This window comes from Mirounga angustirostris, unplaced genomic scaffold (assembly GCF_029215605.1).
Source record: "Mirounga angustirostris isolate CCGP_5_RB_7025 unplaced genomic scaffold, mMirAng1.0.hap1 SCAF_8, whole genome shotgun sequence".
NCBI lineage: Eukaryota > Metazoa > Chordata > Mammalia > Carnivora > Phocidae > Mirounga > Mirounga angustirostris.
In genome coordinates, this window is record NW_026991716.1 from 20,654,516 (window position 1) to 20,682,453 (window position 27,938).

Consider the following 27,938-nt stretch of genomic DNA (forward strand, 5'->3'; position numbering starts at 1 on the left):
CGAGATGGCGCGGTCTGACGTGCGCACGGGGCCCCTGGAGTCATGGGACGCAGGGTCTGCGGGGACGTGTCGGTGGAAGTGCATGCGGGGTCTCGATCAGTCACCCCCGGGCCAGCCAGATTGGGCACAGGTTAGAACTAGAAGGGTTCGTGTGTGTGTGTGTGTTTCCGTGTGTGTGTCCGTGTATATGTGTGTATGTATGTCTGTGTGTGTATGCGTGCATGTGTATGTGTGCCCGTGTTTCTGTGTATTATGTGTGTATGTGTATATGTGTGTACATGGGCCTTGTGTGCCTATGTACGCATATGTGTGTATATGTGTGTGCCTGTGTGTGCACGCATATGTATGTCTATGTATATATGTGTGTCTGTGTATATGTGTGCATGTATGTATGCATATGTATATGTGCATGTGTGTATGTGTCCATGTTATGTATATGTGCATGCGTGTATGTGTATGTGTGTCCATGTTATGTATGTGTATGTATATGTGCATGTGTGTATGTGTCCATGTTATGTATATGTGCATGCGTGTATGTGTATGTGTGTCCATGTTATGTATGTGTATGTATATGTGCATGTGTGTATGTGTGTGGCCGTGTTATGTATGCATATGTATATGTGCATGTGTGTATGTGTCCATGTTATGTATATGTGCATGCGTGTATGTGTGTCCATGTTATGTATGTGTATGTATATGTGCATGCATGTATGTGTATGTGTGTGGCCGTGTTATGTATGCATATGTATATGTGCATGTGTGTGTGGCCGTGTGTGTGTCCCCGTGTGTATGTTTGTCCGCATGTATATGTATGTAGAGAGTGTGTGTGTGTACGTATATATGTGTGTTTATATGTCTGTGTATATGTGTGTGGCCGTGTTATGTATGCGTATGTATATGTGCATGTGTATGTGTGTGTGGCCGTGTGTGTGTCCCCGTGTGTATGTGTTTGTCCGTATGTATGGAGTGTGTGTGTGTGTGTGTGTGTGTGTGTGTGTGTAGCAGTACCATGTAGCTTCCAGCCTTTCCTCAGCTGTTGGGAAGAAGCCCTGCTCAGCTGGATCTGCTCCCCGCCTCTCGGGAGCCCGGCAGATCCAGGCTGTAGGACAGGCTGGATGATGGAGGAGGCCCCTGGCTGTCAGGCCGGGAGGGAGCTCCGTGCAGGTAGAGCAGCCTGAGAGAGGAGGAGGGAGAGGAGGAGGAGGAGGGCCAGGTGCAGGGGGTGGCGTGGGGGAGGGAGCCGAGGCTGCGGGTGCGGTGGGCCTGGCAGAAGTTCTCAGCCTGCGGGCCCTGAGGCTGGGGCTGGGGCAGATGGCCTCTTCAGGCACTGTAAGTTCCTTTTGAACCCTGTACAGCACAGAATGGATCCAAGACAAGCAGAGAGTCTGGTTTTACTCCTCCTGTCGCTGTATTTTCAAATCCGTGGTGCACATTTACACTCTAACCACATGCAGACTTGCCGTGTGTGCGGGCAGCCGTCCGTGCCCGCCCAGCGCCCTGCCAGTGGGGAAAGGTCGTCTGAGGCTGGGCCTGCTCCTGCAATCCCTAAAGCCCACTGTGGGCCACAAGTCACGGGCGGGCCCGCTGCGTCGCTGTCATGCTACCTGCTCTGAGAAGTCGCCCGGCTGCTGGTGGTTGGCGCGGGGCCCGGTCCCGCTCACCGCTGCCCGTTCAGTGCCCCTCTGCCATCTGTCTTCTGGCCGGGCTCTGACCTGGGGGTGGTAGGGCCGCGGGGTCGGGGGGCGGCCCAGGGAAGTGGGGGGCGGCAGCCATGCCTGGCGTGGCGGGGAGCAGGCCCCCATCCAAGGCCGTCCTCTGCCCACGGAGCTGTGGGTCTCCAGAGCTCACTTGCACAATGCGTCCTGGGAGCGTTTTCATCAGAGGCTTGGCAACTGTCAGGTTAGCACATGACCTTTAAAACTGTTGAAAAGGAGCCACTTCTGGAGATGTGCCTTCTTCCTGCTTCCTGTCCACTGCTCAAGGACATGCCTGCCTGCCTCCCAGGCGAAGGCGGGCCACCCACCACTGGGGGAGTAAGTCATACATGGAGCCCGTTGCTTGGTCACTTGGCAGCTGGTTTTACTTTATCGTTATTGCTATTTTACCTCGGCTGTCTTCTGTGCATCCTTTAGTGAATTTAGCATCTCCTCATCTCTGGAAAGACCCAGGAGCCACACCCTAGTTCTCCCTCTTACACCACTCTCACCTCCAGGGATACCCTGTTCTCTGGCAACTGTCTCCCTCCCGCCACACCTGCACCTGGACACTTTCTGATTCTCAGCGGGGCTCACTGAGCTGCCTTCCCGCAGTATTATCTGCCTTGGAGAGGCTTTAGGTGGGAGGGAGAATGGGGGGCATCACCGAGGGGACTTGGCAGAGGAGGGTGAAAAAGCAGCCTGTGGGCGACAGGTGAAGGGAGCCGTTTCCGAGGAGGACGGCAAGGTCAGTCGTTGCTGTTGCTGTAAGGCATGGGTGGGAGGAATCCCTAAATTCAAGGCCCAGGGAGACCTTTCTCCCCATCATTCCAATTTTGATTGCTCTTCTCTGGACCGTTGCACAACTTTGCACTGAGTTCTTGGGGTCTTTCAGATTGGAAATAGAATACAGAGATCCGCCTAGGTGGACCCACGGTCAGCCTGTTCTCCTGGGGGTGTGCGCTGGGCGCTGGGAGTCCTGGAGGCCCTCCTTCTCCCCACCCCCACCCACAGCCAGTTAACCCCCAGTTCTCCTGGCTCTACCTCTGCATCATTCTTATATCCCCTTCTCTCTATTACGCCCAGTTCAGGAGTCAGTGACCTACAGCCTGCAGGCCGGGTCTGGCTTGTAAATAAGGTTGTCTGGGAAGATAGCCACGCCCCTTCATTGGCATACTCCACCTCACTAATTTTTGGCTTCGATGGCAGAGTTGAATATGCCCCCCATATTTACTCTCTGGCCCTTCACAGAAAACGTTTGCCAGCCCCTGCCCTAATTCATCCTTATCTTCTTTCAATGGGATTATTGAACCATCTTTGCAACTGGTGTCCTTGTCCCCTGTCCGGCTCCCCCTCCAACCCGTTTTCTACACTCTGGTGTTCCTAAAATACCCATCTGGTGATGGCACTTTGCCATTTGCTTCTTTGGCTCCTTGAGTTTTCTGGATGGATTCTGAACACCTTTGCATGGTTTGCTGGAAGCTTCTGCCGGGTTCGAGCCCTCCTTATGCTCCCATGCCATGTTTGACTACATGTGGCTTCCAAGCACATCACATTCCCCAGGCGCCTGCGCCTCCCTCCCAGAGTCGAGTTGTTTCCTCTTCCTGGAATGACCTTTCTCTCTGCTCCTCGCCTGGCCTACTCTTATTCCACAGTTCTCAGGAAAGCCACTCGACTTCTCAAGACTGGATTAGGAGCCTTTTCTATGTGCTTTCGTGGCTCTCCAGAATTCCTCCTTTATAAGACACACCATGTTATATTGACATTGCATATTCATTCATGCATGCATTCATTCTACAGATCAGTCACTCGACTAAGAGGTCTGGATTTTAAAAAAAATTGGGGGATGCCTGGGTGGCTCAGTTGGTTAAGCGGCTGCCTTCGGCTCAGGTCATGATCCCGGGGTCCTGGGATCGAGCCCCACATTGGGCTCCTTGCTCAGAGGGGAGTCTGCTTCTCCCTCTCCCTCTGCCTCTCCCCCTGGTTGTGCTCTGTCTCTCTCTCTTTCAAATAAATAAATAAAATCTTTAAAAAAATATTAAAAAAAAAAAAATAAAAAATACAAAGCTCCCTGATGCTCCCAGAGGCTTACAGGCTAGTGGAGGAAATAGAAATGAAACAAGATTAAAAAGTAGACTAGGAATATTAGAGAGGAAGATACCGTCAGGTGAAAAAATAAATCAAGCAGGAGGAAATGAAATACCCTGGGAGTATTGACATTCTAGATGGGGTGACCAAAGATGGCCTCATTGTGTAGGTGGTTTTGGGTAAAGGCTTGAAGGAAGGGAGGGACGAAGCCATGTAGGTATTTGGGGGAAGAGCATTCTAGACCAAGGAAACATAAATACAAAGATGGAAGGCAAGGGCACATCTGTCTGGTGTGTTGGAAGACCAGGCTGGTGTGGCTGGAGGGGAGAGAAAGTGGAGAGAGGAGGAGGGTGGGAGGGGGCAAGTGAGGGGAGGGCAGTGAGGGTCTTGAGAAGGGCCTTGGCCTTTGTCTGAGAGGCATGAGAATCCGTGTAGGGTACTGAGCAGAGGAATGGCATGGCCTGACTTGAGTCATAATAGAGTCATCCTGGCTGTACGCTTACTTTCCATCAGGCAGAGAAGGTCCTTGAGGGCAGGTATTGTGCCTGTTGACCTTTATTCTCAGACAGTAGCATTCTGGCTCATAGAGGACCACAATAGGTGTTTTACAAATGGACAATGAATGCACAGATACACGAATGAATGCTGTCTCCCAACCGCTGGATCCGGACGCCAAAGGGCTTGGGAAGTCTTCTGACTGTTGAAGGAAAAGCTCTGGTAGCAGATGCTGCCAAAAGCCAAGTCCCAGGGGCTCTTAGCTGCCTGCTTGGATGTCACCGTGGCGGCAACGCACACCCAAACCGGTTTTCCTTGTTGCCACAGAAAGGGCTGCTTAATGGATCAAAGTCACCCAGAGGGAGGATTTCAGGGGTATATCATGTAGCACTGACCTTGGCCCTGCCCTGGGCAATGTTCTGCTCCTTGACAGAGGTGAAGCTACGGAGAGTTATTACCCACATTACAGATGGAGGTGGGAGGGATAGATGATTTGTGGATGGATAGACTCAGGATTTAAAACTATCTCTGTAGGTGCAAGCCAAGAGGCCCTATCCCTAAGAGAAGGTAAATAGGGAGCCATATAAGGTTCTATGTTAAAGCCAAAAAATCAACTGCAAAGATTAAATTGGGGATATGTAGCTTGAGTAGGTGATAAACACCACCTGAGTGAAAAGTGTAAAGCCATCGTCAAAAATCCTAAAGCAATCTGAGAAGCCGTTCTAGAAGTATATTCACGGATGCCAATTATCTGATAGTTGTAATCCTCCTCTGACTCTGCGAGGCCACACCCAGGACTTCACGTCCAGGTCTGGATTAGACACCTAGAGAGTGCTGTGAGCACCCTGGGAAGGTGACAGAAAAGGCGTTTTGGAAGCACAGAGGGCACTTGGAGGAGTCTGGGGGTGGTAGGGGTTGCATAGCTCTCTCCAAATACCTGAATTATCAGGGCAACTGGGCTTAGTTTTGAGAGGCTGACATAGGGCCAGTTGGATGTGAGCTGGACTGAGGGAAACGTCCAAACGTCAAATGGGTTGCCTCAGGCCTCTTTTTATGGGGGTGATGCGGGGGGACACCAATGGACAGGAATACTTAAGAATCAGAGAAGTATTTTTATTAGATAATTTAAAACACTCTTTTTCACACTGGGATTCCATGGTTTTATGCTTCTCAGTTCCTGTGTGTAGTAGAATTTGCTAGTTATTCCTTAGTATCCACCTTGCGCTTTTTCCTTAGTACTGAAAACCAATGTTTTTAGCATGCCTTTCCATGGAACAAGGGCTCCTCTCCCCAACCTTCCTTGGAACTAGGTGTGGCCAGGGGGTAAAACTGTGGACATTGAACTGAAAGTGGAAATACCATGATCAACTTCTGGGAAGTAGTAGTCAAGAGAAGGGGTGCACTCTTATTTTCACTTCTTTCTTGCCATGGGCTGGAATGTGGATGTGGTGTTTGGAGTGCAGTAGACATTTTGGGCTATAATGCAGAAGCTCTATGTTGATAAGGAGCCTGGGCTCCTGAGGTTTGTGGCCATTGTTACAAGTCTGGTCTGCTTACCTGTCTTCTTTACTGTGGGAGACGTACCGACTTGTATTTGTAACAAACCAGTTATTTTAGATTTTCTGAAACTTATGAACCCACTCATAACTAATCTACCATGGAAAGTACACACACACACACACGCTCACACACAAGAACAAACAGTGTTGAAAAAAAGGACATGGACTCTCCAGTTGGACTGATTGCTTCAAATTCCAGCTCCGCTGCTTGCTAGCTGTGTGACAAGATTCTTAACCTATCTGTGCCTCAGTTTCCAAATTTATAAACTGGGAATAATAATAATAATTGTGCAGTTTTTTTTTTTAGAGACCATTAAATGAGAAATACATTTCAAAACAGAACAGTGATTGGACACATAGTAAATATTTGATGTATATTAGCTATTATTATTATATAGACAGAATCCACATGTTTGTTTGTTCATACTTTGTCTCTCTATGCTGAGATAACTATAGAGCTGTATTGTGCATTTTCTCTTATTTACTTGATCATTTGATAACTTCCATTAATATCACAATATAAGAACATTCAAAATGTAGTTTATGCATCCATATTTAAGATTTTTATCTTAAGCTCATGCTTTAAGACATGAGCTTAAGGAATGAATTGTATCTGGAAGAGTGGGTCATTAGGATTTGCTGTGTGTTCTGAATTTCTTCACTGTTTGGGTTTCTAATTTTTAGATACAAATACAGATTTCATAGTGGTAAGCACTAATTGGTACCTAGAGAAAGGGTTTACTTCTCTTCTAGAGGCTGTCTTTCCAGAGTTTCTTAAGAAACCCAAGTTTGAACATTGTTTTTTATTCACAGGAGTGTAGAGGGTGAACAAAGAGGGATCCATACCCTTAAGATGCTCCCAGCTAATAGAGAAAGCAGACATACTTCTGTAGCTCTCTGGGCAAGCCTCTTCTTATTTCTGGCTTCCTGGGCCGTGGGTGTCAAAAGGTGAGTAAGAGTTTGCCAGGAAGGAAAGGTGGGGCAACACTTCTGGGAATTTATCTCCCAGAAGCGCCTGCACAAGTATGGAAGGATGTATTGCTTATAGGAGTGGAATTCTGGAACCCATGTGTCCATCTATAGAGGGCTGGATAATCTATGAACCTCCCTACAGTGAAATACTACACAGCCGGAAACAGAAAGGGGTTGCTGTCTGTGCACTGCTGGAAAAAACTCTCCAGAATATGCTATTAAGTGAAGAAAAAAAAAAAAAAGAAGCAATGAGCATTGAGCATATATAGTTGGTTACATTTTGTTTAAGGAAAGTGAGGGGGAGAGAGAGTATATATCCATATTTCCTGTATTTGCAGAAAGATTAGAAAGATAAAGAGTAAATAAAAGTGATTATTCCCCAGTAGGGAGGGGGGTAGGTAGTGGGAAAGGAGAGGATCAGGTCAGAGTGCGAGCAAGCCTTCTCAATCATTTGTTATCTTTTTTTTTTAAAATTTAAATTCAATTAACCAACATAGAGTATATCATTAGTCTCAGATGTAGTGTTCAATAATTCATCAGTTGCGTGTAATACCCAGTGCTCATCACATCACATGCCCTCCTTAATCTTTATCATTTTGATTTTTGAACGATGTAAATATATTATCTACTCCAATAAATAAGATGAAATATAATAAGAAGAGATAAGAACATTCTCAGCAGAGAATAGCATGTGCTGAGAGGTTCAGAGGCATGGAACAGCAACTACTGGGGAACAGAGTCCTCCCTAACTTTAATCTAGAGTCTCTCTGGTGGGGCTTCCAGAACTGTTTGTGTGTCTCCGTTTTGGATTTCTGGACACCTACTGGAATATAAGTTCCTTAAAAGTATGGAACTTTGTCGGTCTTATGCACAACCAGATACAAATTACAAATTATTGTGGACTGAGATCTTTTGTTCACGTGCATCCCAGCATCTTCTGAGGGAATAAACCCCTTCTGTTTCCATAACCTTGTTCTGCTTCCCAGCTGGGCTCCTATGCTCTCCTTTTCCTTCAATCTCCGGGACCAAGAGTCATTCCATCTCTATTCAAGAAAACGAAAAGATATAGCAGGTGTGGCTGATGGGCCACAGAGAAACTATACATTTAAATAGAAATACATAGCTCTGGCTAAAATGACACATCGATATAAATCTGTATGCATAGGTGCCTAAGAATGTCATGCATATAAGATTATATTTACACATCCACACAGAGAGCTACATGAGATACACAATAGATACATTTCACCTGCTAAATAGGGACTATGCAAGTGGGTTTTCTAGAAGAGCAGTTGTCAAGAATTTTAGCTTGCGTACCTCCTAAAGGAATTTTGAAAAAAACCCTCCCCGATGTTTGTAAGTCAACACCTTATGACAATTTTTTTTTTATCATAAGTTCAAATAGTTGCCAAGGATGTAATTTTTGGCATATTGTAAAATGTTGACATTTTAAAGTAAAAATGTTACATGTCTTTAAAATATGGGCCAAATGGAATTTAAATGCGGTAATGATTTGATATTTGTTGCATTTTAATCTTCCTTTTCTTTTTTTTTTAAGTTTTTATTTATTTAAGTAATCTTTCCACCCAACATGGGGCCTGAACTCACGACCTCAAGATCAAGAGTTGCTCACTCTTCCGACTGACTCAACCAGGTGCCCTTATACCTGTTGCATTTTAAATCACATGAACTGTTATCGTTAACATTCAGACACTTTTCATCTTCCTTTTTTCCTCTTTGAATTCCATTTTCTATTTTATTTCTTCTCAGATTTTTATCCTAATGTAATATGTTTTTATGTTTGAAAGTCTTTTATTGGTCTCCTAATTATCAAGACTGTGTGTGCAAATTGCAATGTCATATTTGTTTTATTTCCTACGGCAAGTGGCTAAATGTTAAAAAGACCCCCCCCCCCCCACGAATTGAGTTAGCATCACAATAAATAGTAGAGAATTTGTCAAAAGAAGATATATTAGCTTTCTCTTGCCTCAAGAATGGTGTGTAACAAATAGTCACAGGCTGTAAACAATAAGCTCAAGAGTCTGTGGGCTGGCTGAGTTGTTCTAGAAGGGGTCAGCTGGCATGGGTGGGATGGCTCACAGGTCCGGAGCCAGCCATCTGGTCAGCTGGGATGCCCTGTGTCTGGTGCACATGGTTTCTAGCTCTCCGGTGAGCTCTCCTGGGCTTCTTCCTGGGGCTGCTGGGCAGGATCCCAAGCAAGAGTGGTTATGACCAAACAAAGCCTCTCATGCATAGCTTCCAGATGGACTCATTGTCACTTCTACCACATTCCACTGGCCAAAGCAAGTCCCAAGACCAGCCCATACTTAAGGGTGGGAAAATACAATCAGCTCTGATGTGAAGAACTTCAAAGTCACATTATAGGGAGAATATTTTGTTAGATTTATACTAAATATTTCATTTTGGGGGGTGCTCATGTAAACGGCTTTATGTTTTTAATTTCAAATTTCACTTATTCATTGCTGGTATATAGGCAAGTGATTGACTTTTATATAATTGCATGTTAGTTCTTTATATATGTGTATATATATATACATACATATACACACACATAGATAACTCATATAATTGCATAGGAATTTTTTGTTTGGTTGTTTTTTTGTCAATTCTTTCAGATTTTCTGCATAGATAATCATGTCATCTGCAAATGAAGACAATTTTATTTCTTCCTTACCAATTTGGATACTTTTTATTTCCTTTTCTTGCCTTGTTGCATTAGCTAGGACTTCTAGTATGATGTTGAAAAGGAGTGGTAAGAGGGGACATCATTTTCTTGTTCCTGATCTTTGTGGGAAAGCTTTGAATTTCTCATCATTAAGTATGCTGTTAGCTGTAGGAATTTTGTAGGACTATTTATCAAGTTGAGGAAGTTCCCCTCTATTCCCAGTTCACTGAGTTTTTAAAAGTCATGGATGGGTGTTGGATTTTGTCAAATGCTTTTTCTGTATCTATTGATAAGATTGTGCAATTTTTCTCTTTTAATCTGTTGATGATGACATTAATTATTTTTTGAATTGTTGAACAAGCCTTTCATGCCTGGATGAATCCCACTTGGTTGAGTGTATAATTCTTTTTATACATTGTTGGATTCGATTTGCTAATATTTTGGTGTGGATTTTTGCATCTATGTTTTTGAGAGATATTGGTCTGTGGTTTTCTTGTAGTGTGTTTTTCTGGTTTGGGTATTAGGGTAATGCTGGCCTCATAGAATCGGATAGAAAGTATTCTATTCCCTATTCTGGGATAAGATCTTAATTATCAAATTGGTAAGAAGATGTTTTAAACTATTTTACTAAACAACACAGCAAATCTGAAAGAAATCACATGAAACTTTGATCTTAGGGCTTTAGCTAATGTATCTTGGACATTCCAGTTACAGTTAAAATGACCAATAGTTATTATATGGCTTTAGCTATTTGAATATGCTTTTCTTCTCAGCTAATGATACCTCCTAGGGATAAGTCTTAAGAATAGCTGCAAAGAATTTCTTGCATTTGAAAATGTGAAGAAAAAAGTATTTTTTAGCATTAAATAATTCTTACCAATGTTCTTCTTGATTTTTTTCTCATAGGACAAACCTCAACAACAGTGATTTTTCTTCCTCTCTTTCTCCCCCTTCTCTTTCTCTCTTTCCTTCTTTGACAGAGGTGACAAAGTAGAAGAGATGTCTGTCGATGAAAAGCTGTTTTTATTCCCATTTCTCTGCTGTACCATCTAAGTGAATTCAGACATCCCCAAATGGGCCAAATACCCAGTTTAAATAATGGGCTTTCCCTTAACAAGCAAAGGAGTGAATGTCTAAACCAGGGAAATCCCGAAATCCCTGTGGGGGGACAGAACCTTTATTACTCATCCTAGGAGGCTTCCCTTTTGTTGGCTGCCCTGAAGTTTTCCCATCATAGGATAATGAATCATGGTAAGACGTGTAAGAGTGGAGGGGCATGCCTTTCTTTCACAAAGTGAAGAAAGGCTATAGGGAACTCCAGCACCTTCTTAGCCCGACCGCTTTAGGAAAGAGCACATATGGAAACTGAAAATCTGAAAGTTGATTCTTTTAAGACTATCCACGCTGTACCCCTGAAAGGTCTTCATGTGCCCCAAAGTTAGGGGGTTCCTGGTAAATTAGGGGATCTTCCAGGTTATTGGAGTAAAGCGGGACTGTGCCGAGGGCAGATATTTCTTGTAAAAGAAGAGAACTTCACTTATTGTCATGACTTGGCTATGTGCAGGAGAGCTGGGACATCTCTCCCAACTCTGAGAACTTTCTTTGGGCTTGTGTGCTGAGAACCACAGAAAGGGCTTTTTGGGGTGCCTGGGTGGCTCAGTTGGTTAAGCATCTGCCTTCAGCTCAGGTCATGATCTCAGTCAGGTCCTAGGATTGAGTTCTGCTTAATGGTGGTGGTGGGGAGGAGTCTGTTTCTCTCTCTCCCTCTGCCCGCCCCCCCGCCCCCCCACTGTGCTCTCTCTCGCTCAAATAAATATATATAAAATCTTTTTTTAAAAAGTGCTTTTCTAAGTAGATCATAAGCATTCTGAGTGCAGATGCCTATCCTCTTTTTCCCCCAGAGTGCCCAGGATTGTGCTGGGCATATGATAGACCTGCATACACACTCACAAATGGACTTTTCTATTTCATGGGAGTGAAAGGCTCAAAGAGACCTCTAGAATTCTGCAGTTCACTCTCTAGTGCACTTGGTGAAATGAAATTCAAAGTCTCAAAGGCGGCTGAGAACCTATCCAAGTCTTACAAAGCAAGAGAAAGATTCCAATAATATCACTTGTTGACCCCTTCCAGGATCTAAGAGCCTGGAGTACCAGAAATGTTTCCCTATGTGTCACCTAAGTGTCGGCTTGTTTTCCAACATGGACTGAGGATGATTGGTCCCATCATCGGTGACCTTCATCTTTACCACTAAGTTGTGCCTTCCTCCCACCCTCCCTTCCTCTGGATGGCAGGTCTGAGTTCTTTTTATGTCTCAGAGGTGTAGCATATTTTTGGAAGGTGTTCTCATTTACCTTCTCTTATTCTGAGCTGGAGAGAATTTCAATTTCAAAGGAAAAATAATCTTAAAATTACCTTTCTAGCTTTAATAAGATCTGTGATATTCATGGAAAATGCTGTATATTTGCTATTTCCCACTCTCCCCGCCATCTCAGAGTGCTCACTGTTAACCCTGATATCAGATCTCCCCATAGTCATTGCTGCTACTGTTGTGAGCTGGGCACCAGGCAGCCCTGATAGAGACCACACTCCTCAACTCCCCTTGCAACTGACTGTGGCCCCAAACATAAAAATAGCCATGTTGCCTGGAAGCTTATGTACAGTTCCATCAAAGATAGCAGTGCACATGCTTTTGGTCTCTTCTTTGCCTTTTGTTCACTGTTCTTTCAGCTTATCTATTGCTGTGCACCAATCCATTCCAAAAATTAGTGGCCCAAACCACTACAATTTATTATTTTTTGCCATTCCATGAGTTGGGAGGTTTCTTAGCTTATCTCATGGGATGTCCTAGTTGGGCCACAAGATCTAAGAGGGCCTCATTGTCATGTCAGGCAGCTGGGGCTCCTCGCTTCTTCTCCACGAAGAGTCTCATTCTCCCACAGGCTAGATGGGCTTTATCACAACACGGTGTTCTCAGGGCTTCAAGGGGGAGAGAGAGAGGAAACATCATGATTCCGTAAGGTCTAGGCCCTTATTCATACACCGTTAGTTCTGCCAACTTTATTGGGTCAACCTGGATTCAAGGATGGAGAAATAGACTCCTGGTCTTGATGGAAGGAGAGGCAGTGTCCTTGACATCACAAAGGTGTGTAGACACAGAAGGGGTGATTCACTGGATTAAAAACAATCCATCACAATTGTGGGCTGGGCTATGGATATGATGTCTAGAATGCAACCAGCTCTGCTGGACGAGCTATAGCGACCTTGTGCTGAGAAATGGAAGCAGTGAGGGAAAGATCCTGAGTCTCTGCAGCTTTGGGAAGGCTCTCTGTGAGCCATAGACTGTCTACCTCCATTGTGGTTTTACGGGAGAGATCGATAAGCTCCTTTATTGTTTGAGCCCCTGTCATTTTGAACTTTCTGTCACTTGCAGCCAAGTCTTTACATGCTCTCCAATGCTCAATCTGTCTTAAATTCCCAGTGCTGCTTACCAGCCTAGGTTACCACTACTTAGAGTTTTCTGCAATTTCAGGGTTGGAGAGGAAGGGGGAAACCTAACACTTTGGAGATGGCAACATGATGTTGTGATGTAATTTCCTGTCCCACTTGGCAAGCCTGGGGAAAATAAAATGAGGAAGGTGGCCAGGAGGGATGCTACCACGAGGCAGGAAGAAGTTTGGAATTGTCACAAGCCTGAAATGTTGCCTGGTTCCAAGTCGTTCAACGTAATCTCAAAGACTAGCCCAGGGGAGAGTCTGGGAATCACAGTGGCAGGACCAGGAACGTTCCAGGCAAACTGAAAAAGCCAAACTTGCCCATGCATAGACTTGTGGCTCAGTGGTTCATTTGGATGTGGTCAAAAGAGGGCCTACTCCTTGATGTAATGATAAGCTATGTATCTCAGATTCCATCTGGAAACCATTCTTAGATTTACATTATGAAGAGATGATTTTGAGCTGGGTCTCTCTTAGCTCATCTGTTTTGCATGTGCACAGGGTGGGTTTTAGGCATGAACAACAGCTTCTCTCCTCCCCATTTTTTCTTCAAGTTTTATGGTTTGGTTTGGGCCTTATTTATAACATGTCACATGTAGAAATACAGCAGGGCACTATCCAGAGGCCAAGCAGTATCATATCATTTTACATATCCCCGCTCACAATTAGTTGAGGCTGTTTTAAGGTTGCATTTCCCCCCCTATAATGATACAGTACAAAGTGTTAACCAGAAACAGAAATATTCCCCTCTACCTCCGTCCCACCCTTCAGCAATCCCCCTCCTATGTTACCTCCCTCCATCTCCCACACCCTCCCTGTCAGTATATCAATCCTAGGTTCATTCACCCACCAGTGAAAAACAGATTGATCTGGAGGCTTCTGCCACTCTTAGAGGCCAAGGGACCTTGAACCCTTGTCCCATCCCTCTCTCTCCGCCAAACAGAATGGTACACAAACAAACCTGGACAGATAGAAGGCATCTGTCTACTTTGAAAGAAGCTCCACCGACAAGGATGATCTGCGACCTTGCTTTGTTCCCCCTCTCTGAGTGTAGAGGCCTCACCTCCAGGGACTGTCCAGAGTTCCTGAGACCTCCAACAGTGTGTGGTCTTTTGGTCACTCAGACCCCGTAGCTTACTTCAGACGCTGTATCCTGCCGGTGTTTCAGCTGCCTTTAGCACTGTATAAAGGACAAGCTGGTAAGGCACGAATGGGAAAACTGTGACATGCGACAGAATTACTGTCGATTTAAAAAAGAAAATATACACATACATATATGTATATTTGTTTTCCGAGGTCTTAGCTTAGAAAACAAATTTGCATATATGTGGGCACATTTTACATATATTTGGACACAATTTGCATATCTGGCATGAATTTGCATGTTAATGTTCATAAGTCTCTTATTTCCAAATAAAGTTACATGAGAATAACTTATTTACTCTAATTTATGTTTTCTTCCCTAGGCCCATGCTGTGTTACATCAGTTGTGTTAGTAATGTATTGCGTTCCCCTAATTTGTCCTCCATTTCCCAGAATCTGTTCTAATTTTTAAGAAATGCATCACCATTGTTTGTTGTGCAATCCAGCCCCGAAGGACATCAAGAGGACTTTGTGAGCTGATAGCCGTTGTCAGGTATCATCTCTGGAGACACTGGGCTCCCTGGAGACACCCCACAGAATCCTCCGAAAAGTATTAGTAAATTGGGTTTTTAGTTGCATTATATATAAATTTATGTAATTTATATATACATTATTTAGCTGCATTTATATAACCTTATGTTCATAGTTACGTAAAAAAGATTAAAATTAAAACTTACATGTGTATAGAAAAGGATTTTATCAAAAGTACTAGAACTTGCATCACAGTTATTCTCAAATGCAATATTAGGGGATGTTAGTCATTGTTCAAAAGTGAGGTTGTCAAACCTACCGACATAATTGTGTGTGAACTTGAGCAAGTTACGTCACTTCCGTGAGCCTCAGGCTCCTCCTCTGGGAAGTGGGGACAATGACAGCTATCTCAGTGTTCCTCAAATCTCAGGCATGGGGGCATTACCCTAAGAATTTCCCCCCCATCCTCAGATCACCCATACTATTATTTACTTCATTTTTCTGGAACTTAATACCCGTTTAAGTTAAAAAGTTATTACCTACCTTACCCTAATTCTAAGCAAAAGTATCTGAAATGACATTTGGTGTACTTTTTTTTCCCCCACATTAAAATAAATAAAAAAATTTAAAAGATGCTCATCTGTATTCATTCATTTCTCTGGTACCACTACACTTTGAGAACTGTGGCCAAAAAACCCTGAAATAACATGGATAAAGAGCTTGGTGTAAGACGCGGGCAGAGCCATAAATGGCAGCCGTGTCTGTGGTGGCTGCGGCGGCAGAGACAGCGAGTTTCTTACTTCATCCTTCTTCCCTCATAGTAACAGAATGCTGACTTTCACCTGGGCACGCAACTAAAAAACTACCTCTCCCAGGATTCCTCGCAGCTGGATCTAACCACGTGACTATGTTTTAGCCTATGAGACATCACAAAATCTTTGGTGAAATTTCTAGGAAGCCCCCTTAAGAGCAGGCGTATATTTCTGCAATGTCTTCCATTTTGCGTACTCAAACTTGGATGGGTAGGTGTCTCCAACCATAAAGAGGAGGGCCGTCTCCTAGGGACGGCAGAACCAAGAGGCAGAGGAGGCTAAGTTCTGGGTCATGGTATGGGACTACCATGGTAGCCCGAGGTGATTTACCTCTGGACTTGTTTTACATAAAAGAGAGGAAATAAATTCCTCTGTTAAACCACTATCTTTCAGAGCTTTCTATCACTGACAGCTGAACAGAATCCTAATGGATATAATATTGTGCACATGGGTGGGTGGGGTGTCAGTGCTGAGCTGGGGCTGGTCATACAGGAGAGAGCTGAGTGTTAACTTTTCATGAATTTGGCATGCTGGTGAATGTCACGTTGGTAGGTTGGAGTTGGCCATGGTGGGAGTATGGATACCACAGAAACAGCAAATGCTGTACATCAGAGCTTTTTTTTTTTTTTTTCCTCCAAAAGAGGCAGTTATTGAATGTTTACCATTTACTGTCACACCACTGATGGGATTAAGGACCTGATCCACAGAAGTTTGATTATACAGTGAGCGAGGTGACCTGAGTTTCGGGGAGTGGTCTGATCTCATTTGCTCTTAGTGTGTTCAAACTCGAAGTCAGGGGCTGTATTAAGCCTAGGACCCTAGGCTTCCTTATTTTCTAGCTCTGATCTTGAATGGAGGAAGCTTGAATGTTACTTGGGGGGTGGGGTGTGCTGTGGGGAGGACCCAACAGGTCTTGCCTTCCCCTTGCCATAGGGATAATGATTACGGAAGATAGGAAATGAGCATTCTGACTTTGCCATCAGGTGCTAAAAATACTGAGGTGCATATACATATGATTAACCTATGAACCAATGTTTCCTCTTCCTTTTCAAAGGTCAAAGTTGCTAACTTGGAAATAGACGTGTACATATTTAGAATTTACTGCCACCCCATTATTAATTATATTTAAATAATACGTGCTGCATATAGATTAGGTATCAATATCAACAGTTTCCACAAATGGAGCTAATGAGTATAACTTTTCCATAGTCAAATCTTATCCATAGTTACTCTTTTGTTACTTTTTCACTAGGAGGTATACCTATTGTCAACTGTTGAGTTCTTTGATATCCTTTGTGTTCAGTTAACCCTCACACATGATTTCACCCCAACCCAGTAGATAGTTCCACGTCTTAGAGGACAAATTAGTGTACCTTCATGGGAGAAAAGAGGCTTTGATAGAAATAAGCTTATATAAAATTCTGATTCCTCTGTGCTTCTGGATGTATAATCTTGAGCAAATTATTTAATTCTTGTATCAGTTATTAATAGCTGCATAACAAACTACACTAAAACTTAGTGGTTTAAAACAAACACGAGTGTATTATTTCTTTTTTTTTTTGTCTTTCGAAATTTTATTTAAATTCAAGTTAGTTCACATATGAGTGTATTATTTCTTAGCACTGATTTTTCTGCTGGTCTTGTCTGGGTTCATGCATTTTACTACATTCAGCTGGTGGCTGGGATGGAGCTGTTGACCACAGTCTTGGTTTTGTCCATGTGGCCTCTCTGGGTAGGTTACTTGGACCTCCTCACAGCACCTCGACTTTAGGGTTCCAAGAGAGAGAAAGCAGAAGCTCCTGGTCCCTTTAAGACCTGGGCTCAGAAGTCCCAGAATGTTACATTGTTTGCTCAGGGCACATCACAAGGCCAATCTAGATCCAGAGAGGGAGAAATAGACCCCATCTCTTGATGGGAGGAGCTGCGTGCATACCAGGGATGCGAGTGATTTTTGGCTAGCATGTTTCTAGGTGACCTACCAAAACCTCCCTGAATTTCAATGTTTCCATTTACCAAAAAGGGAAAATACTTTTTATGAAAGGTTGCTATGAAAATCCAATGCAGTAATGTGTAAGAAACTGCTAGTATAAGCCTGATACGTGAAATAGCGGCTTGATAAATGGCAGGTCACTCTTCCTTCCCCTTCCGTGGCTCTGCCCCAATACACCCACCTCCCCAGCTCCTATCCCATGTGATGCTTTTCTGTTTCCCCAGCACACACGAATCTGAGCCTTTGCTGAGGTCTCAGTCGTCTGACATTTGGACGGATGACCAAAGGTCTGAGTATCATAGCTAGAGATTGTAGGCTTGTTTGGGGGTGTTTGGGAGTGGGGCAGATATAGAGGTGGTACAGGGGACAGATTAAGAATGGGTCTAGGAGTAGGATGTGGAGTAGTATGTGACAGATGGGGCACATGGGGGGTGGGGAGGTGGGTGTCTCTTCAGTCTGGGACCCACTTAAGGACCTTCTGCTTCCTTCTGATGTTAAAGTTCAAAGTTCACTATAGCATACATCTTTTAGGGCTATAGTTATGGACTGGTTGGGGTGTGTGTGTGAAAGAGAAGGAGGGGGAGAGAGAGAGCAAGAGAGCCCTCAGGGAACGTTTGGCAATGTCCGGAGACATTTTTGATTGTCACAAATGGAGGGGGCGCTGCTGGCTCCTAGTGGGTAGAGGCCAGGCATGCTACTTTGCTAGAGACCAAACAACCTACTAAGCACAAGACAGCCCCCACAGCCAAGAATCATCCAGCCCCAAACATCAAACCCTGCTAGGGGACTGTGGTGATTTCTGCTGCACAAAGAGAAGGCACTCTGTCCATCCCTCACTCACCTCCATCAAGTGAGGTGTGTCCTGATGGTTTCATAACTCCTTTCACAAGATACAAATTTTGTCACACCATAAATAGAGCTAAATGCGTATTCATGCATTTCCATAGCGTGGGCCTCTGCATGCTTGGGCTATGGCTAAAGTGAGCTAGAAAAATGGAAGGAGTGATGAAGGATGGCATAGAATAAGACAATAGTAAGGGGTTTAACAAGAATTAATATTTATTGAGTCCTCCCTGCACGTCAGACCTTGGGCCGAACATGCCACATTTCACATGTGTCCCTGATGTCACCTGCCTGGTGGCCCAAGCTCTCTATCCCCACAGGTCAAACTTGGACATTCACATCCCCATTACTTTACCTTGGCTGCTCCCTCAGCAGGAGCTCCTGTCCCTGGGGGGCCTGCATTTCTTCTGGTTACTTATTTTTGGACAAATTTATTGACATACAGTTCACACACCACGTAATTCAGTCAATTAAAATGTACAATGGAATGGTTTTTAGTGTATTCACATAGCTATGCAACCATCACCACAATTAGTTTTAGAACATTTTCATCACCCTAAAAAGAAATCCCATACTTGTTAGTAGTCATGTCCATTCCCTCCTCCCCCAACCCTGCAACCACGAATTACTGTCTGTCTCTATGGATTTGTATGTTCTGGACATTTCATCTTAATGGAATCATACAACACATGGTCTACTTCTAATCATATAATATGTGCCTGGTTTCTTTCACTTAATGATGTTTTTGAGGTTCATCCATATTGTAGTATGTATTGGTCTTCCTTCCTTCCTTCCTTCCTTCCTTCCTTCCTTCCTTCCTTCCTTCCTTCCTTCCTTCCTTCCTTCCTTCCTTCCTTCCTCCCTTCCTCCTCCTACCTCCCACCCTCATTCCCTCCCTCCCTCCCTCCCTCCCTTTATTTATTTCATCAAATAGTCCATTATATGAATATAGCACATTTGATTTATCCATCAATCAGTGGATGGACATTAGATTGTTTTCACTTTTTGGCTGTTTGACTAAAGTTGCTGTGAATATTTGTGTACACATTTTTTGGGTGGACATAAGTTTTCATTTATTTTGGGTATACCTAGGAGTGGAATTGTTGAATCCTATTATGTTTTGAGGAACAGCCAGACTGATTTCTAAAGCATCTGCACCATTTTACATTCCCACCAGCAATGTATGAGTGGTTACAATTTCTCCACATTCTTGTCAACACTTGTTCTTGTCTTTTCGATAGTAGTCATCCTTAGTCTTCTGGTTACTTCTTGCTCCATTAAGAAAAAATCTGGGAGGTGCCTGGCTAGCTCAGTTGGTAGAACATGTGACTCTTGATCTCAGGGTCATTAGTTCAAGCCCCACATTGGGCATGGAACCTACTTTAAAAAAAAAATTTTTTTTTAAATCTGTTCAGTTCCTAATCTCACATCTCACTTCCTGTATCTGTTGTCTTCTTTCTGCTTTATATCAACCCCACAGGGTCCTTTTTTCTTTCCTCAAATGTAGTTGTATGTAGTAGAGTTTAACAGATGATTGGGGGCCATGGGGTGGATGAGGAGAGACATCACATGGAATAACTTAAAAGTAAAGGGCAAATGGTCCCCGATTTACGATGCAACTTTATGATGATGTGACAGTGATACGCATTCAGTAGAAACTATACATGGAATTTTGAATTTTGATCTTTTCCTGGGCTATCGATACCTGGTAGACACGCTCTCCTGATGTGAGGCTCAGCTCCCAGTCAGCACGCAGTCCTGAGGGTCAGCAACCAATACATGGACAACCTCTCTGCACCCACAAGACCCTTCTGTGTGTCACCTTCAGGACAGCATTCAGTCCATGACACGGGAGAGTCAACTCTTTATCATAACATAGGCTTTGTGTTGCATGATTTTGCCTGTCAGCTCACTGAAGTGTTCTGGGCATGTTTAAGGTGGGCTAGCCTGAGCTATGATGTCTGGTGGGTTGGGTGGATTAAATGCATTTTCGATTTAGGACTTTTTCTTTCTTTCTTTCTTTTTTTTTTTTTTTGACTTAGGATATTTTCAACTTACGATGAGTTTATTGGATGCAATCCTATTGTAAATTGAAGAAAATCTGTACTTGTTTCTTTAAAGTTACTCCATCATGGCAGACCTGAGGACTTTCACACAAGCCAGTTTTCCTCATCAGGATCTATGGATTTCTTGCTCGTTCTGGTCGCCTCTCCCTCCTCGGCTGTTTACTTCTGGGTCCTGTCATCCTTACTCTAGGACTCCAGATCCTTCCTATTCTGTCACACACAACAATTGTGCTCCCCACTATCACCCTCCCTGATACCAGTCTGGCCCTGGAACGATCTTACTGCAACCAGGATATCCCATGTGTTGCTAAACTGGGGTTTCTCTGACTAGGATTTGCCACCAGCTTTTTTTTTTTCCCCTGAAAAATTCCACATATGCAAAAGCAAAAACAAACAAATGGTTCAAAGTCCCATCACTAACAAAATATGGGATGAAGAGAACAGATCTCTCACCTCACCCCAGCCCATTCCCTGAAAGTAGCCATGAATAACTAGCTGCTAGGTATTTGCCACTTTTTTCAAGAACATATAAACAGGCATACATGGGAATAGCCTAGATCATGCTAGACTTGGGGCTGTCACTTCACTTTTTCATTTAACATATGTCGTGGACTTATTTCCATGTTTGCTTCACTTCTTGGAATAGCCATCCTATGAATTGACCATAACTTACTCACCCATTTCCCTACTGATGGACAGGTAGATTGTTCCCAAGGACCTCCTTTTACCAGCAATGCTGTGGTGAAATCTTTGACAGGTGCTTTCACCTGCCAGGGCTGGGACTAGGCGGGTAAGGCACCTCAGACACACCCAGGGCACCTGGACAGCCCTGAAAACAAGGGCCTCCTTCAGGTTTGCACTCAAGGCTCACTTCCTTTGCCTCACCTTAATCCCAGGCCTATTACCTCCTATAATTCAGTTTCTCTTAGAAATATATGGAATGAAGTAGGGTTCTAATCTCCTCCTCAGCTATTCCTATTTGTTGAGTTACTTATTTTTTCCCTGGTGAATTGAAATGGAATCTTATTCTATATTGGATTCATATATATATATATATATATATATATATATATATATATTTATATATGTATATATGTTTATTTCTGAGTTTTCTCTTTTGTTCTATTAATCCATTTATTTTTACTATATGTACATACATAGTAAATATCTATATCTATCTCTGTATTTATAGATACAGATATAGATAGATATTTAAATATGGGTCCACTTTGCACCCAGCCCTGAAGACCCAGCCCTTCCTTAGAGCCAGTCCTTACTCAGAAGTTATGGATCTGGCTTACTGATTTCCCTTACCTACATTTTTTACCATGCCGGAAGCTGTTCAGCCTGGAGACCTGCTGTGGATATGGGTACAGCCCAGCAAGCCACAGGGTTTTGATTGTAGCAACTCTATAATGAGCTGTAACACATAGCAGGCCAAGTTCCCATCACCTACTAGCCTTTTTCAAAAGCTTCTTGGCAATTGTGGAAAAGTTATTCTTCCGTATGAATTTTGGAATCATTTTGGCCAGTCCCACTAGCGCTTAAACAAGCTTTAAAAAAGTCACACATCACCTCCTTTGCTCCTGACAAGAAGGTAAGATGTGGCGCAGCGCCTTACATTTCGGAGCAGGACAGAAAAGTCAGGTGCAGTCAGGAAGTCACATGACTCCAGAGCATGCTCTCAAGTGCGCTTACACACCACAGAAATGGTGATGAGCACACAATCATGGGGTCACTGCAAGGCAAGAGACTGTGAGTGGGAAGGAGCATGCCTGACCAATGTCCCCGTTACGGCACTCCCAAGTCCGTCACCATGACCGTGAGGAGGCCTTGCTTCCTGGGCTGCTCCCACCCAAGGATCTCCTGCTGTGGAAGAGCAGACCCAGTTGAGTTGTAGGTGGAAGGTCTTATTGTTAGAGTCACTGACCTCCAGAGCTGTTGGAATGCTCAGCACACGTGAAGTCCAGGGCCCTGGTGGGCAAAACCTGAGACTCTGAAACACGGATCTGAGAACCGAGATGGGGAAGCAGGAGTGGCCCCGACATCCCTCCAGTGACTCACTAGGGGATTTTTGTGCTTCCTGTTCCTGCACTTGTGGGCTCTCTCCAGGGCCGAAGGTCCTTGTGATAGTAGGGGTACCATTGAACTCTGCCCCCAGGTCACCTTGGACTTGTGCCCAGGGATCAGCAGGTGAGAAGAATCACCATCTGGGCAGGAGCTGGTGACCCTGACCAGCAGCAGGAGGAAGGGCTCCTTTTACACAATAGGCAGAAATCCATGCAGAGCCCAGGGGTGCCCTTGGGTGCCTCTGGGTACCCCTCCCCTGTAGTGACTAGGTATAGACTCTCCTAGCAAGCCTGAACTGAGAAGGCTGTAGGACCCTCCAGGAATGAGGCTTGGGTCACAACACCAGGTGAGCCTCTGAGATCCCCCAAGATGAGACATGACACCATAGGAAATCAGACCAGGTAGTGGAGGAGGAAGAGGATGAGTATGGGTTTGGCCTTTACATCCAACGCAGCTATGGGGGCTGTGCACTGTCTCTCCAGCTTTCTTCTGAGCTTCCTCTGAGGAGGAGAGGTGCATGGGGGCCGTGGAGGGATTGCTACTTGATACTGAAGAGAAGCAGATACGTGGCGGGTTACAGACCAAATTGTGTTCCCCCCAAAGTCCTATGGTGCAGTCCTAACCCCTAAGCCCCTAACCCCTAGGACCTCAGAATGCGATAGTGTATTTGGAGACAGGTTTTACAAAGGGAATTACCATGAGGTCATAGGGGTGGGCCCTAATCTGGCGGGCCTGCAGGCCTTCAAAGAGGAGAGTAGGACCCAGACCACACCGAGGGAAGACCATGCGAGGACCCAAGGAGAAGACAGCCATCTCTAAGCCAAGGAGAGAGGCCTCAGAAGGAACCAGCTGGGCTAGCAGCATCTGGATCCCTGACGTGCAGCTTCCAGCTCTATGAGGCAATACGGTCCTGCCGTGTCAGCCACTCACTTTGTGGCATCTGTGCTGGCTGCCTGAGCGAGCTGATACATGGCAGAAGGGGTGGACTGTGGTGCCCAAGCGAATGTGCCTGTCCCGTGTCTGTCTCCAGCCACAGGGGTGTACCTGCCCCTCCCCTGCTGCTCTGAGGCCCCCCCTTGGAGCTCTGGGCATGCACTGAAGCATCAGACTCTTCCTCCCCACGATCCCCCCTCAACTCCCTCCTGCACAGGGTCAGGCCCGCTTTGGGGGCTGCGGGACCCCAGCCTCTTGCGGGGCCCGTTCCATTGTTCTCAGAGATATTTTCCCTAGACGCTGCTCTTGCACAACCAAGCCTCTCTCGGTGTCTGCTTCTTAGAAGATCAGAACGATTCAGTCTGAGCCTCTTCCTCCCCCCGTTTCACATATGGAAAAACTGAGGCCCACTTTAGAGAATTCTGTCCAAGCTACCTCTCTTTGCCACTGAGTGAATGAGTGAATGGTCTCAAAATTTACCATCCTCATTGCTCCCGGTTGGATAGCAGAGGTCAGTGAAAATTTCCTCCAACTTGCTTTATCCTGCAGCATCTGGAAGTGCTTGTGAATGTCTCTGGCACCTTTTCCACACTGGAAGCAACCTGAGGCAGTTTGGAATGAATGAACGTGTGAGCTGGACATCTAGGTTCGTCCTATGCGGTGTTTGGGGGAAACTATGAAAGCTTCACACTCCTGAGAGTTAATTTTAGAGAGGCGGTAGTGAGCTGCCCCAATGAGAGACGATTTGGATTGTTTTTAGTGATTGAGACAGCAGATAACCAAGGCCTAGTTCAAAGTACAATGTAATGAGCATGAGTCAGAACCGAGGTAGGAAACATGTTCACTGGGGCAATCACCTAGCTCAACCGTTAGGACAGGATCAGGATATCATTGTATTAAAAAAAGAAAGAAAGAAAAAGAAGGAAAGAAAGAAAGGTTAGGAAGGGTTGAAGGAAGGAAGGAAGGAAGGAAGGAAAGGAGGAAGGGAGGGAGGGAGGAAGGAAAGAGGGAAGAAAGGAAGGAAGGAGGGAAGAGAGGAAGGAAGGAGGGAAGGAAGGAAGGAGGGAGGAAGGAAGGAGGGAAGGGAGGAAGGAAGGAGGGAAGGGAGGAAGAAAGAAGGGAAGGGAGGGAGGGAGGAAGGGAAGAGGGAGGGAAGGAAGTAGGGAGGGAGGGAGGAAGGAAGTAGGGAGGGAGGCAGGAAGGAAAGAGGGAGGGAAGGAAGGAAGGAGGGAGGGAAGGAAGGAAGGAGGGAAGAGAGGAAGGAAGGAGGGAAGGAAGGAAGGAGGGAGGGCAGGAAGGAAGGAGAGCAGGAAGGAAGGAAGGAGAGAAGGAAGGAAGGAAGGAGGGAAGGGAAGAGGGAGGGAAGGAAGGAGGGAGGGAGGAAGGAAGGAGGGAAGGAAGGAAGCCTGGGAGTTTCACCAACACAGCACCAGCTAGAGAACCATCACTCAAGGCTTCGAGCTGATCATTAAACACAGGGCCTGTGCTGAGGAGGTGGTCCCGCAGGTTGGGAGCTGGGAGCCCAGGTGGGGCTAGAAGGAAGGGAAAATCCTCCATCCCCAGGGAGCTCTCATGCTTCTCAAGGAGAGGTGCTCAGACTGTGGCCTCAGGGGTTCCTTGGAGTCGGCAGTGGGGTCCCAACTGAGGGCCACTTGGGGGGAGGCGCTGGGGCAAAGACCAGCCATGACCTCAGGCAGGTACCGTGGGGAGACCAAGCACCCTAGAACTGTGGCTGTGAGTGCCAGTGGGCAGGGGCTGCAAAGGAATCCTTTCCTCCTCCTCCACCGGCCCCCTCGTCCTTCTCCCTCTCAAAGGAGCTGGGCTGGTTTAAGGCCTGGTGCAGTTTGGGCCTCTGTCCCCAGCATTACTGAGCGACATGGCTTTGGCTGGATGTGGGCACTTGGTGACACATTTACTTTTTGAAGTCAAAGTATGACATGTTGACAGCATTGGCTTTCAGTGAGCTCCCACAGTACCAAGGTTATATGGAGGTTTCTGCCAAATTAAACCTGTATACCTTCTTTAACACTTAAAAAAAAAAAAGGCTTATTTTTGGCTTTCAAAAAAAAATTACACGTCACTGTTGGCAGGCTCTAATATTTAAATGGTATTTTTAGGTGGGATGATTTAAGGGAGTAAATTCATTCATTCATTCATTCATTCATTCATTCATTCATTCATTCATTCATTCATTGTACTGAGTGTCTTTCAGGTAGGGTATCCGGAGAGATGTGAAGCCAGTGTCTACCTTAAAGAAGAAAAATGTTAAAAGAGCTGCCAAATAATAGGGCTCCTGAAAGATTCTCATAGTTGCTGTGTGATTAGTTAGACCAGCTCTGTCCACTCCAGCTGCCGTTGGCCCCATGTGGTTCTTGAACACTTAGACCGTGCCGCATCCAAGCCAGGATGCGTTGCACCTATTGGCTTCTGGGATTTAGCATGACAGAGAACGCAGAATATTTCATTAGCAATGTTAAATAGTAATCATGTTTTAAATATTGATTATTTGGTTATATTGGGCTAAATAAGCTCTATTACTAAAACGAGTTTCACCTGTTCTTTTTTTTTTTTACTTTTCTTTTATTGTGGCTACTAGAACCTTTGAAATCACCCACATGACTTCTGTCGTGTTGCCATTGGACAGAGCTGGGTTAGTCGCTCAGAACTCTTTCGTACCTCCAGCTTTCTGTAGAAACTTGAGGATAGACACTCTTTATATATTTAGATTCAAGATACTATATACAAGATGGGGCGCCTGGGTGGCTTAGCCAGTTAAGCGTCTGGTTCTTAGTTTCGGCTCAGGTTATGATCTCAGGGTCGTGGGATAGAGCCCCGCATGAGAGTCTTTCCCCCTCATGCTTCCTTTCCTCCCTGCTTCTCCCTCCCACCCCGTGCACACACACACACACACACACACACTCTCTCTCTCTCTCTCTCTCAAATAAATAAATAAATAAAATCTTAAAAAAAAAAACCCAACCAAAATACTATATACAAGGGAACCTTGAAGAGTTTATCTGGGGCTTTTTGTTGGAAAGTTGGGATTTTTTTCCCCCAGAGGTAGAACTCCAGGTAACAATGGGCATATGTGTAAGGTGGTTCAGACAGAGGTGTGGGGCAGTGTTGTCCACAGCATGGGGTCCAGTCAAATAATCCAGGGTGAAAGGAAAAGACAGTGAGGGTGTGGGGAAAGGCCCTTCACCAAAAGCAGGACATCTGACTTTCAGCATTCCTTCTGCGGCTCAGAGAAACAGCTGAGAAAAACCACCACTTAGGAAAATGCGGTGTCTGTGCACATGGGAGTCCCCAGGACCCCATGAGTCGCCAGCCTTGGGAGAACAAGGGCTGATGAGTGTCTTCATTCAGATTTTATCAGAAAAAATAGAATTCCCTGACTATAATAATCTCTGAACTCCTTTGAGCAGGGAGCTCACTGGGTTTAGGGAACATGTTAAAAAAGTAAAACTACGACAACGATATAGAAAGCCTGGTTATTGTAGTCCACGACCCCTTTTCTCCTGCAACGACTGAATTGGAACATGAATTATGGCCCATCAGTTCCCAGGCTGTTTCCCCACTGAGAGCCTGCGTGTAAAATAAACCCTCGGAGCACTTATGCAAGGTATGATTAGCAGAAGCGCACAGGATTATGTTTATGGGTGTCTGGAGGATTCTCAAGCTGAGAGTTCGGGCAATCTAGGGGAAAAATAAATTCTCTCTTGGGTCTCATTTTGGAGTCATGAATCCAGACACTGGATTATTTAACCGCATTAGATGATCTTTTGGGTCTGATTTAAAATCTACAAAAACGAGGAAGTCAGCACTCGGGATGAGGATGCGAGCTAGTGCTTTAACCCTGCATCACGTTCAAGGGATTGCTCCTTGGAAAAGAAGGGTTTGAGTTAGCATCTCCTCCAATGTTGAGTCCTTCTGTGATGGATTTATGCCAGATTGTTGCTTTTCCTTGAGTGGCATTGGTTATAAAGAAAGTATTTTTGTTTTCATTTCATTTCATAAAATAATTTCATTTTCAGTGTGTATGCTATCCAACTAGGAGAATGCTGTTCACCATTTTCTTTTCTTGTCCAACCCTGAAAGGCTGTTCATACCAAATCATTTCATAACTCTTCAATCGCATTTTAACATATCTCCTGGTTAGCTTGTGTGGTTGTGCAGTAATTTGAGTTAACTCAGAGTGGGTGCTTACCTGTTATACTTCATAGATAAAAAACAAAGACATAGGGTTTAGACCAATTATTTACTACGTGTTTTGCCCAGAATACCACGGAGAGCCTTGGGTGTGTTGGGGTGAGAAAACCACAGAAGTAAAAGAAAATTTTTAATCTGGCGCAATTTTAATCTTCAATATAGACATTTTAGATAAGTACAAAGGAGAGAGGGAAATGTGTGTTACACTTTCTTTTTCCTTTTGTCACAGCTATTTTTAATCTTGATTGTTCCAGAAGTTGTGCCATTCCTGAGACTCTGCTGGGTCCAATTATAGCTGCCTATACACCCTTCCCTTTGTGGAGAAACACTTGGGTGTATGGGTGTATTTTTTTTTTTTTTTACTTCTTGACCTTTTCTCTAGTTGTCAATTTATAACACGTCCCAGTCAGCCTATC

At 44.7% G+C, this 27,938-nt stretch overlaps 1 long non-coding RNA gene across 1 annotated transcript; it reads left to right on the forward strand.

Annotated features, from left to right (window-relative positions):
* The first annotated feature begins 1,968 nt into the window (after positions 1-1,968).
* LOC123837482 (uncharacterized) lies at positions 1,969-13,215 on the forward strand. The gene is made up of 4 exons (XR_006789226.3): positions 1,969-2,033; positions 6,650-6,784; positions 8,367-8,462; positions 10,401-13,215. It is a non-coding gene; the product is annotated as an uncharacterized LOC123837482 (long non-coding RNA).
* Positions 13,216-27,938: the final 14,723 nt, after the last annotated feature.